Raw genomic sequence first — 9,856 nt, 5'->3', positions numbered from 1 at the left:
TGGTTGCACGTGCCTGCGTAGGTTATCATTGGTCTTATCCTTCCACTCTCAAAGGACTACGACGTCCCAAGTTGTTTTCCATAGCGCCACGGCTTTACAACACCGTCAAACACGTGTACAGGCCCCTAAAGGCTGTAATATGGCCTTTTGCGGCCTAATAAAGTCCGTATACATAAATCACGTTGTTCCACGTGCCTGCGCAGGTTACCATTGGTCTAATCCTTCCACTCTCAATGGACTACGACGTCACAAGCCGTTTTCGATTGCGCCATGGCGTTATAACAGCGTCAGCCACGCGCACAGGCCCCTAAGGGCTGTAATATAGCCTCTTGTACCCTAATAAAGGTCTTAGACGTACATCACGTGGTTGCAAGTGCCTGGGCAGGTTCTCATTGGTCTAACCCTTCCACTCTCAATGGACTACGATGTCCCAAGTTGTTTTCCATAGCGCCACGGCTTTACAACACCGTCAACCACGTGTACAGGCCCCTAAATGCTGTAATATGGCCTTTTGCGGCCTAATAAAGTCCGTATACATAAATCACGTGGTTGCACGTGCCTGCACAGGTTAGCATTGGTGTAATCCTTCCACTCTCAATGGACTACGACGTCCCAAGGGGTTTTCCATTGCGACACGGCTTTATAACACAGTCAGCCACGTGTACAGGCCTCTAAAGTCTATAGCATGGCCTTTTGCTGCCTAACAGAGGCCGTACACATGAATCACGTAGATCCACGTGCCTGCGCAAGTTACAATCGGACTAGTCCATGTAGTCTCAATAGACTACGACGTCCCAAGTGGTTTTCCATTGCGCCACGGCTTTATAACACAGTCAGTCACGTGTACAGGCCTCTAAAGGCTATAGCATGGCCTTTTGCAGCCTAACAAAGGCCGTACACCCAATTCGCGTTTTTCCACTTGCCTGCGCAGGTTTCTATTGGTCTAATCCTTCCACTCTCAATGGACTACGACGTCCCAAGTGGTTTTCCATTGCGTCATGGCTTTATAACAGCGTCAGCCACGTGTACAGGCCCCTAAGGTCTGTAATATAGCCTCTTGTACCCTAATAAAAGCCTTACACGTATTTCACGTGGTTGCACGTTCCTGCGCAGGTTATCATTGATCTTATCCTTCCACGCTCAATCGACTACGACGTCCCAAGTTGTTTGCAATTGCGCAACAGCTTTATAACACCGTCAACCACGTGTACAGGCCCCTAAAGTCTGTAATATGGCCTTTTGCTGCCTTATAAAGTCCGTATACATAAATCACGTTGTTCCACGTGCCTGCGCAAGTTACGATCGGACTAGTCCATGTACTCTCAACGGACTACGATGTCCCAAGTTGTTTTCCATTGTGTCATGGCGTTATAACACCGTTAACTACGGGTACATGCGTCTAACGACTGTAATATCGCCTCCTACAGCCTAATAAAGGCCTTACACATATATCACGTGGTTGCACGTGCCTGCGTAGGTTATCATTGGTCTTATCCTTCCACTCTCAAAGGACTACGACGTCCCAAGTTGTTTTCCATAGCGCCACGGCTTTACAACACCGTCAAACACGTGTACAGGCCCCTAAAGGCTGTAATATGGCCTTTTGCGGCCTAATAAAGTCCGTATACATAAATCACGTTGTTCCACGTGCCTGCGCAGGTTACCATTGGTCTAATCCTTCCACTCTCAATGGACTACGACGTCACAAGCCGTTTTCGATTGCGCCATGGCGTTATAACAGCGTCAGCCACGCGCACAGGCCCCTAAGGGCTGTAATATAGCCTCTTGTACCCTAATAAAGGTCTTACACGTACATCACGTGGTTGCAAGTGCCTGGGCAGGTTCTCATTGGTCTAACCCTTCCACTCTCAATGGACTACGATGTCCCAAGTTGTTTTCCATAGCGCCACGGCTTTACAACACCGTCAACCACGTGTACAGGCCCCTAAAGGCTGTAATATGGCCTTTTGTGGCCTAATAAAGTCCGTATACATAAATCACGTGGTTGCACGTGCCTGCACAGGTTAGCATTGGTGTAATCCTTCCACTCTCAATGGACTACGACGTCCCAAGTGGTTTTCCATTGCGACACGGCTTTATAACACAGTCAGCCACGTGTACAGGCCTCTAAAGTCTATAGCATGGCCTTTTGCTGCCTAATAGAGGCCGTACACATGAATCACGTAGATCCACGTGCCTGCGCAAGTTAAGATCGGACTAGTCCATGTAGTCTCAATAGACTACGACGTCCCAAGTGGTTTTCCATTGCGCCACGGCTTTATAACACAGTCAGCCACGTGTACAGGCCTCTAAAGGCTATAGCATGGCCTTTTGCAGCCTAACAAAGGCCGTACACCCAATTCGCGTTTTTCCACTTGCCTGCGCAGGTTTTTATTGGTCTAATCCTTCCACTCTCAATAAACTACGACGTCCCAAGTGGTTTTCCATTGCGTCATGGCTTTATAACAGCGTCAGCCACGTGTACAGGCCCCTAAGGTCTGTTATATAGCCTCTTGTACCCTAATAAAAGCCTTACACGTATTTCACGTGGTTGCACGTTCCTGCGCAGGTTATCATTGATCTTATCCTTCCACGCTCAATCGACTACGACGTCCCAAGTTGTTTGCATATGCGCAACAGCTTTATAACACCGTCAACCACGTGTACATACCCCTAAAGGCTGTAATATGGCCTTTTGCTGCCTAATAAAGTCCGTATACATAAATCACGTTGTTCCACGTGCCTGCGCAGGTTACGATCGGACTAGTCCATGTACTCTCAACGGACTACGATGTCCCAAGTTGTTTTCCATTGCGCCATGGCGTTATAACACCGTTAACTACGGGTACATGCGTCTAACGACTGTAATATCGCCTCTTACAGCCTAATAAAGGCCTTACACATATATCACGTGGTTGCACGTGCCTGCGTAGGTTATCATTGGTCTTATCCTTCCACTCTCAAAGGACTACGACGTCCCAAGTTGTTTTCCATAGCGCCACGGCTTTACAACACCGTCAAACACGTGTACAGGCCCCTAAAGGCTGTAATATGGCCTTTTGCGGCCTAATAAAGTCCGTATACATAAATCACGTTGTTCCACGTGCCTGCGCAGGTTACCATAGGTCTAATCCTTCCACTCTCAATGGACTACGACGTCACAAGCCGTTTTCGATTGCGCCATGGCGTTATAACAGCGTCAGCCACGCGCACAGGCCCCTAAGGGCTGTAATATAGTTTCTTGTACCCTAATAAAGGCCTTACACGTACATGACGTGGTTGCAAGTGCCTGGGCAGGTTCTCATTGGTTTAATCCTTCCACTCTCAATAGACTATGATGTCCCAAGTTGTTTTCCATAGCGCCACGGCTTTACAACACCGTCAACCACGTGTACAGGCCCCTAAAGGCTGTAATATGGCCTTTTGCGGCCTAATAAAGTCCGTATACATAAATCACGTGGTTGCACGTGCCTGCACAGGTTAGCATTGGTGTAATCCTTCCACTCTCAATGGACTACGACGTCCCAAGGTGTTTTCCATTGCGACACGGCTTTATAACACAGTCAGCCACGTGTACAGGCCTCTAAAGTCTATAGCATGGCCTTTTGCTGCCTAATAGAGGCCGTACACATGAATCACGTTGATCCACGTGCCTGCGCAATTTACGATCGGCCTAGTCCATGTAGTCTCAATAGACTACGACGTCCCAAGTGGTTTTCCATTGCGCCACGGCTTTATAACACAGTCAGCCACGTGTACAGGCCCCTAAGGTCTGTAATATAGCCTCTTGTACCCTAATAAAGGCCTTACACGTATTTCACGTGGTTGCACGTTCCTGCGCAGGTTATCATTGATCTTATCCTTCCACGTTCAATCGACTACGACGTCCCAAGTTGTTTGCAATTGTGCAACAGCTTTATAACACCGTCAACCACGTGTACAGGCCCCTAAAGGCTGTAATATGGCCTTTTGCTGCCTAAGAAAGTCCGTATACATAAATCACATTGTTCCACGTGCCTGCGCAGGTTACGATCGGACTAGTCCATGTACTCTCAATGGACTACGATGTCCCAAGTTGTTTTCCATTGCGCCATGGCGTTATAACACCGTTAACTACGGGTACATGCGTCTAACGACTGTAATATCGCCTCTTACAGCCTAATAAAGGCCTTACATATATATCACGTGGTTGCACGTGCCTGCGTAGGTTATCATTGGTCTTATCCTTCCACTCTCAAAGGACTACGACGTCCCAAGTTGTTTTCCATAGCGCCACGGCTTTACAACACCGTCAAACACGTGTACAGGCCCCTAAAGGCTGTAATATGGCCTTTTGCGGCCTAATAAAGTCCGTATACATAAATCACGTTGTTCCACGTGCCTGCGCAGGTTACCATAGGTCTAATCCTTCCACTCTCAATGGACTACGACGTCACAAGCCGTTTTCGATTGCGCCATGGCGTTATAACAGCGTCAGCCACGCGCACAGGCCCCTAAGGGCTGTAATATAGTTTCTTCTACCCTAATAAAGGCCTTACACGTACATCACGTGGTTGCAAGTGCCTGGGCAGGTTCTCATTGGTTTAATCCTTCCACTCTCAATAGACTATGATGTCCCAAGTTGTTTTCCATAGCGCCACGGCTTTACAACACCGTCAACCACGTGTACAGGCCCCTAAAGGCTGTAATATGGCCTTTTGCGGCCTAATAAAGTCCGTATACATAAATCACGTGGTTGCACGTGCCTGCACAGGTTAGCATTGGTGTAATCCTTCCACTCTCAATGGACTACGACGTCCCCAGGAGTTTTCCATTGCAACACGGCTTTATAACACAGTCAGCCACGTGTACAGGCCTCTAAAGTCTATAGCATGGCCTTTTGCTGCCTAATAGAGGCCGTACACATGAATCACGTAGATCCACGTGCCTGCGCAATTTACGATCGGACTAGTCCATGTAGTCTCAATAGACTACGACGTCCCAAGTGGTTTTCCATTGCGCCACGGCTTTATAACACAGTCAGCCACGTGTACAGGCCCCTAAGGTCTGTAATATAGCCTCTTGTACCCTAATAAAGGCCTTACACGTATTTCACGTGGTTGCACGTTCCTGCGCAGGTTATCATTGATCTTATCCTTCCACGTTCAATCGACTACGACGTCCCAAGTTGTTTGCAATTGCGCAACAGCTTTATCACACCGTCAACCACGTGTACAGGCCCCTAAAGGCTGTAATATGGCCTTTTGCTGCCTAATAAAGTCCGTATACATAAATCACGTTGTTCCACGTGCCTGCGCAGGTTACGATCGGACTAGTCCATGTACTCTCAATGGACTACGATGTCCCAAGTTGTTTTCCATTGCGCCATGGCGTTATAACACCGTTAACTACGGGTACATGCGTCTAACGACTGTAATATCGCCTCTTACAGCCTAATAAAGGCCTTACACATATATCACGTGGTTGTACGTGCCTGCGTAGGTTATCATTGGTCTTATCCTTCCACTCTCAAAGGACTACGACGTCCCAAGTTGTTTGCTATAGCGCCACGGCTTTACAACACCGTCAAACACGTGTACAGGCCCCTAAAGGCTGTAATATGGCCTTTTGCGGCCTAATAAAGTCCGTATACATAAATCACGTTGTTCCACGTGCCTGCGCAGGTTACCATTGGTCTAATCCTTCCACTCTCAATGGACTACGACGTCACAAGTCGCTTTCCATTGCGCCATGGCGTTATAACACCGTTAACTACAAGTACATGCGTCTAACGACTGTAATATGGCCTCTTGTACCCTAATAAAGGCCTTACACGTATATCACGTGGTTGCACGTGCCTGCGCGGGTTATCATTGGTCTTATCCTTCCACTCTCAATGGACTACGACGTGCCAAGTTGTTTTCCAAAGCGCCACGGCGTTATAAGACCGTCAACCACGTGTACAGGCCCCTAAAGGCTGTAATATGGCCTTTTGCGCCCTAATAAAGTCCGTATACATAAATCACGTTGTTCCACGTGCCTGCGCAGGTTACCATTGGTCTTATCCTTCCACTCTCAATCAACTACGACGTCCCAAGTTGTTTTCCATTGCGCCATGGCTTTATAACAGCGTCAGCCACGCGCACAGTCCCATAACGGCTGTAATATAGTCTCTTGTACCCTAATAAAGGCCTTACACGTATATCACGTGGTTGCACGTTCCTACGCAGGTTACCATTGTTCTAATCCTTCCCCTCTCAATGGACTACGACGTCCCAAGTCGTTTGCCGTTGCGCCATGGCGTTATAACACCGTTAACTACGAGTACATGCGTCTAACGACTGTAATATGGCCTCTTGCAGCCTAATAAATACCTTACACGTATATCAAGTGGTTGCACGTGCCTGCGTAGATTACCATTGGTCTAATCCTTCCACTCTCAATGGACTACGACGTCCCAAGTGGTTTTCTATTGCGCCATGGCTTTATAACAGCGTCAACCACGTGTACAGGCCCCTAAGGTCTGTAATATAGCCTCTTGTAGCCTAATAAAGGCCTTCCACGTATATCACGTGGTTGCACGTGCCTGCGCAGGTTATCATTTGTCTTATCCTTCCACTCTCAATGGACTACGATGTTCCAAGTTGTTTTCCATAGAGCTACGGCTTTACAACACCGTCAACCACGTGTACAGGCCCCTAAAGGCTGTAATATGGCCTTTTGCGGCCTAATAAAGTCCGTATACATAAATCACGTGGTTGCACGTGCCTGCACAGGTTAGCATTGGTGTAATCCTTCCACTCTCAATGGACTACGACGTCCCCAGGAGTTTTCCATTGCAACACGGCTTTATAACACAGTCAGCCACGTGTACAGGCCTCTAAAGTCTATAGCATGGCCTTTTGCTGCCTAATAGAGGCCGTACACATGAATCACGTAGATCCACGTGCCTGCGCAATTTACGATCGGACTAGTCCATGTAGTCTCAATAGACTACGACGTCCCAAGTGGTTTTCCATTGCGCCACGGCTTTATAACACAGTCAGCCACGTGTACAGGCCCCTAAGGTCTGTAATATAGCCTCTTGTACCCTAATAAAGGCCTTACACGTATTTCACGTGGTTGCACGTTCCTGCGCAGGTTATCATTGATCTTATCCTTCCACGTTCAATCGACTACGACGTCCCAAGTTGTTTGCAATTGCGCAACAGCTTTATCACACCGTCAACCACGTGTACAGGCCCCTAAAGGCTGTAATATGGCCTTTTGCTGCCTAATAAAGTCCGTATACATAAATCACGTTGTTCCACGTGCCTGCGCAGGTTACGATCGGACTAGTCCATGTACTCTCAATGGACTACGATGTCCCAAGTTGTTTTCCATTGCGCCATGGCGTTATAACACCGTTAACTACGGGTACATGCGTCTAACGACTGTAATATCGCCTCTTACAGCCTAATAAAGGCCTTACACATATATCACGTGGTTGTACGTGCCTGCGTAGGTTATCATTGGTCTTATCCTTCCACTCTCAAAGGACTACGACGTCCCAAGTTGTTTGCTATAGCGCCACGGCTTTACAACACCGTCAAACACGTGTACAGGCCCCTAAAGGCTGTAATATGGCCTTTTGCGGCCTAATAAAGTCCGTATACATAAATCACGTTGTTCCACGTGCCTGCGCAGGTTACCATTGGTCTAATCCTTCCACTCTCAATGGACTACGACGTCACAAGTCGCTTTCCATTGCGCCATGGCGTTATAACACCGTTAACTACAAGTACATGCGTCTAACGACTGTAATATGGCCTCTTGTACCCTAATAAAGGCCTTACACGTATATCACGTGGTTGCACGTGCCTGCGCGGGTTATCATTGGTCTTATCCTTCCACTCTCAATGGACTACGACGTGCCAAGTTGTTTTCCAAAGCGCCACGGCGTTATAAGACCGTCAACCACGTGTACAGGCCCCTAAAGGCTGTAATATGGCCTTTTGCGCCCTAATAAAGTCCGTATACATAAATCACGTTGTTCCACGTGCCTGCGCAGGTTACCATTGGTCTTATCCTTCCACTCTCAATCAACTACGACGTCCCAAGTTGTTTTCCATTGCGCCATGGCTTTATAACAGCGTCAGCCACGCGCACAGTCCCATAACGGCTGTAATATAGTCTCTTGTACCCTAATAAAGGCCTTACACGTATATCACGTGGTTGCACGTTCCTACGCAGGTTACCATTGTTCTAATCCTTCCCCTCTCAATGGACTACGACGTCCCAAGTCGTTTGCCGTTGCGCCATGGCGTTATAACACCGTTAACTACGAGTACATGCGTCTAACGACTGTAATATGGCCTCTTGCAGCCTAATAAATACCTTACACGTATATCAAGTGGTTGCACGTGCCTGCGTAGATTACCATTGGTCTAATCCTTCCACTCTCAATGGACTACGACGTCCCAAGTGGTTTTCTATTGCGCCATGGCTTTATAACAGCGTCAACCACGTGTACAGGCCCCTAAGGTCTGTAATATAGCCTCTTGTAGCCTAATAAAGGCCTTCCACGTATATCACGTGGTTGCACGTGCCTGCGCAGGTTATCATTTGTCTTATCCTTCCACTCTCAATGGACTACGATGTTCCAAGTTGTTTTCCATAGAGCTACGGCTTTACAACACCGTCAACCACGTGTACAGGCCCCTAAAGGCTGTAATATGGCCTTTTGCGCCCTAATAAAGTCCGTATACATAAATCACGTTTTTCCACGTGCCTGCGCAGGTTACCATTGGTCTAATCCTTCCACTCTCAATAAACTACGACGTCCCAAGTCGTTTACCATTGCGCCATGGCGTTATAACACCGTTAACTACGAGTACATGCGTCTAACGTTTGCAATATGGCCTCTTGCAGCCTAATAAAGGCCTTACACGTATATCACGTGGTTGCACGTGCCTGCACAGGTCAGCATTGGTGTAATCCTTCCACTCTCAATGGACTACGACGTCCCAAGAGGTTTTCCATTGCGACACGGCTTTATAACACAATCAGCCACGTGTACAGGCCTTTTAAGTCTATAGCATGGCCTTTTGCTGCCTAATAGAGGCCGTACACATGAATCACGTAGATCCACGTGCCTGCGCAAGTTACGATCGGACTAGTCCATGTAGTCTCAATAGACTACGACGTCCCAAGTTGTTTGCAATTGCGCCACAGCTTTATATCACCGTCAACCACGTGTACAGGTCTCCAAAGGCTGTAATATGACCTTTTGCGGCCTAATAAAGGCCGTACACAAAATTTGCGTTGTTCCACGTGCCTGCGCCGGTTAGCATTGGTCTTATCCTTCCACTCTCAATGGACTACGACGTCTTAAGTTGTTTTCCATTGCGACACGGCTTTATAACACAGTCAGTCACGCGTACAGGCCTCTAAAGTCTATAGCATGGCCTTTTGCTGCCTAATAGAGGCCGTACACATGAATCACGTAGATCCACGTGCCTGCGCAAGTTACGATCGGACTAGTCCATGTACTCTTAATGGACTACGACGTCCCAAGTTGTTTTCCATTGCGCCATGGCGTTATAACACCGTTAACTACGGGTACATGCGTCTAACGACTGTAATATCGCCTCTTGCAGCCTAATAAAGGCCTTACACATATATCACGTGGTTGCAAGTGCCTGCGCAGGATATCATTGGTCTTATCCTTCCAATCTCAAAGGACTACGACGTCCCAAGTTGTTTTCCATAGCGCCACGGCTTTACAACACCGTCAACCACGTGTACAGGCCCCTAAAGGCTGTAATATGGCCTTTTGCGGCTTAATAAAGTCGGTATACATAAATCACGTTGTTTCACGTGCCTGCGCATGTTACCA

Source organism: Hydractinia symbiolongicarpus, chromosome 9 (assembly GCF_029227915.1).
Source record: "Hydractinia symbiolongicarpus strain clone_291-10 chromosome 9, HSymV2.1, whole genome shotgun sequence".
Lineage (NCBI taxonomy): Eukaryota > Metazoa > Cnidaria > Hydrozoa > Anthoathecata > Hydractiniidae > Hydractinia > Hydractinia symbiolongicarpus.
Note: the sequence above shows the minus strand (reverse complement) of the source record.